Raw genomic sequence first — 3,971 nt, 5'->3', positions numbered from 1 at the left:
TATTGATTTTTTTACAGAGAGGAAGGGAGTGGGATAGAGTCAGAAACATCGATGAGAGAGAAACATCGATCAGCTGCCTCCTGCACACTCCCCACTGGGTATGTGCCCACAACCGAGGTACATGCCCTTGACCGGAATCGAACCTGGGACCCTTGAGTCCGCAGGCCGACGCTCTATCTACTGAGCCATACTGGTTAGGGCAAGGGTATATATTTTCTTGTTGTTGACAGTATTACAGATGCCCCCATTCCCCCCTCCCTTTGCTCCCCTTCACCCAGCCCCCGCCCCATCACAGTCCTTCACATTATTGTCTGTGTCTGTGGGCAATGCCTATATGCATATATGTTCTTTGGTTAATATTTTCCAATATTTTTTTTTATTTTAAAATGTTATTGATTTGAGAGAGAGAAGGAGAGGTTGAGAGAGAGAGAGAGAGAGAGAGAGAGAGATCAATTTGTTGTTCCACTTATTCATGCAGTCACTGGTTGCTTCTTGTAAATGCCCTGACTAGGGATCCAACCTACCACTTTGGTGTGTGGGGATGACGCTGTAACCAACTGAGCTACCTGGCCAGGGCTGAGGCAGCCACTCTTTTAAAAAGGAGATGTTTACCTATTGATAGAGAATGGTCCATTGTCAAGATAAAATGTTAAGTGAAGAAAAAAGAAAGCAACATGCAGAACAGTATAACTAATAGTTACTCGTTGTGTAAAAGAAAAAATACAAACAGGTATTTTGCCTATATATGCGCCCCCCCTCAAAAAAAAAATTAGGCTGGATACACAAGCAACTGCTAACAGCACTTCTTCCAGGTACCACGTCCCCCCACTGCACTGAAGTCCACAGTGGACAAATACTTGTCAGACTGGCCTTCTTCCAGCCCAGGTGCCAACAGCGGGCTCTGGGATTGCTGCGCGTGAGACCCCCAATACAATAGGCAGAGACAAGACCAGCCTGTGGCTGCACCACCCGCCCTTTGAACCTGCCCTATCAGTGTTTGCTTTTGTAGACACTTAGGTCCCCATTGTGGAGGCAGGAGAGGGGTGGAGAGGGAAGGAGCCTGCTCATTGGCTGAGGGGTCCTCTAGACTGGCCTGGCTCCAGCGTCCAGGGCTCAGACTCTGGGTTAATTGGGGGAATGGGGTTCAGATGCTGAAGACACTCGCTGAAAGGGATGTGACACCTGCTTTACAACTCCTTCCACACCCCTCCCTCCAGTCCCCCTCGTATTTGTAAACTGTCCCCTGAGTCTGCCTTGGTGGCACTCCTGGGCCGTGGAAGGGAGAGGTAGGGGGATTTCTTATAGAGCTTGGAACAGAGCTCCTCTGGCACCCAAGCCCTCTTATCCCAAACCGCTCCATTGTGAGGGGCAAGGGGGCCCACGAAAGTTCAAGGAGCTCGCTATGCTCACCCACCCACACACTTCTCTTTTTGGTGGCATCCTCCAGACTCATAGAATACAAGAGAACATTCCTCACAAGCCGAGTGCCCTCTCTGAGCCCCAGTCTTTCCACCTATAAAATGGGGGGTGGGGGTGGAGCCCTAGCTGGTTTGGCTCAGTGGATAGAGCGTCGGCCTGCGGACTGAGGAGTCCTGGGTTCAATTCCGGTCAAGGGCACATGTCCAAGTTGCAGGCTTGATCCCCAGTAGGGGGCGTGCATGAGGCAGCCAATCAATGATTTTCATTGATGTTTCTATCTCTGTCTCCCTCTGCCTCTCTGATATTAAAATGGGGTGGGGGTTGATTATATATCATTTTGTCAAAATTATCTGATTATGTATCTGACTGTCCCACTACTTCTGGGAGGGTCAGGAATGTGTCTGGTTTTGTCTGCTGCTGTAGTCCCACTGTCCAGTTCTGTGCCTGGCACACAGAAGGCACTCAATATTTGTGGAATGAATTAATGCTCCCAGATGTCTGCATAGGAGCCTATGTTGTGGTGTCTCTTGGCTTCAGCCTCCAGACCTGGCTGTCCTTGGGGTAGGGGTCAGGAGCTACCCCAATCTGGGTCTCAAATGTCCCCGGCTGGAGCCTTCCCCAGCTGGATGTCCTCTTAGGTCAATTCCTCATTCTTTTATTCTAATATTTGCTGAGAGCCTAGTCCAGGAACATTAGCAATTCAATGGTCTGGGGTGCTGCCACTCCTTTTGATTTCTCAGATGATCCTTCCCCCCATGAAGAGATAGATATTGTTTAAATAATCCCACAGAGTAATGCAACATGACCAGGGGATGCTCTGAGAACATATAGCAGGGATGAGGGGCCCAGGCTTGTCCAGGGTCAGGGAACACATCCTGAAAGGAGATCTGAAGGAGGAGGAGTCTAACCAACAAACAAGGAGGAGGCAGGTCATGCTGTGAAGCTGTAGGAGACCCCTCCCCAGCCCACTGCCTCTCTGCAGGGATCCATTTGCTGGGAGTCCTGAGTCCTGAAAGCACTACTCCCCCTGCCCCGCCCCCGCCCCCTTCACACACACACACACACACACACAAACACACACACACACACACCTCTTCGGTCAGTCTCTGTCAGGTGGGAGCCAACCTTTACCCCATACTGCCAGGAGAGGGCACCCTGCTCCTAGTTTTGGCGTCCCCTGCCACAGTTGCAGTCCTGTGATATATAAACCTCCCATATGCCCTGAGACAGGCAAAATGCAGCTTGTTGTCCCCTCTCATAGAAGAAACGAAGGCTTAGAGAAGTTTCATGGACATCGCTAGTCAGTAGTCTTTTGACTTGTTCTGAGGACCTTTAGCCCATGGAACCATCTGCTCTGGGTGATGATAGTGACACTTAATATAATGATACTAGTTGCAATTGATTTATTAAGTACTCCCTATGTTCCACTCTGTAAGGTAGATGTTGCAATTAAATCCATGTTACAGATGAAAAAAACTAGGCCTATAATGGTCGATTGGTGTCTGATCCTAGAACTTCTGCTGGTAAGCACTGTGCTACTCTGCTTTCCCATCATACTCTCCCCTGTAGCCCCCACCACGCATTCATTTGAGAATGCTACATGCAAAACATAGAAGGAACAGAACAGAAACCCTGCTCCCCAGCTCCATTTTAACAAACATGTGTGTTTACACATAGATACAGCCATACAAACTCTCAGGCTCATATTCATTCACCCATACAGTCTACACTTTCCCCAGCATCACAAATATACACATGCACATATATTCACACTCATACACATGCACGCATATTCACACACTCTCATATACTCAGTCCCACATATTCAGACATACACACCGTTAGGTGTCAGTCAAGACCTGTGCTTTAATTGCCAGGGCCCTTGGGCCCTAGGTTAAACCAGTGATCTGTGAGCTGATCATGACACCCCTCCCTTCCTCTTCCCTTCCATTCATTCCAGAAACTTTGCCAGCTGCTCACTGGGGACAGGCTACTGGGGAACACAGATGACTCACACCTGGCTCCTGCCCTCAAGGAACTTCCTAGCCATGAGGGAGAAACACTCATCAAGGATTTCCACAGTCATGGATGCCAGGGTAGATCTGAGTAGAGCATCTATAATGAAGGGAGGGGCCCCTGGGCGCACCATCCTGGGGCCTGTGGGGGCTTCTCAGAGGAAGAGGCGCCCATCAGAGTCTTCAGGAAGAGCCAGGTAAAGAAAGCCGAAAGAGACCTGCCCAGGTGTGGGGACAATGTTTGCAAAGTCATGGCAGAGTAAAAAAGTAGGGGGGTGCGATGGGGGGAAGTAGCCAATATTATGCACTGTTTCAAACCCTCTATGGGGATTATCCTATGCAACCCTCTCAACAACATTATGGGGTAAAAACATCATTAACTGTATTTTGTAGCTATGGAAACTGAGGATGAGGAAGACCCAGCTGGTAAGCTGCAGTCAGGACCTGAGCCCAGCTCTGCCGAGCTCCAGGGTGTAGGTTCATGACCTCAGGGCTTTGCTGCTTTGGCTGTGCTCACTTCTGCTTTGCACAAATGTA

This window comes from Myotis brandtii, unplaced genomic scaffold (genome assembly GCF_000412655.1).
Source record: "Myotis brandtii unplaced genomic scaffold, ASM41265v1 scaffold61, whole genome shotgun sequence".
NCBI classification, from domain to species: domain Eukaryota; kingdom Metazoa; phylum Chordata; class Mammalia; order Chiroptera; family Vespertilionidae; genus Myotis; species Myotis brandtii.
The sequence above is the reverse complement of the archived record's forward strand: the minus strand, read 5'-3'. Positions refer to the sequence as shown.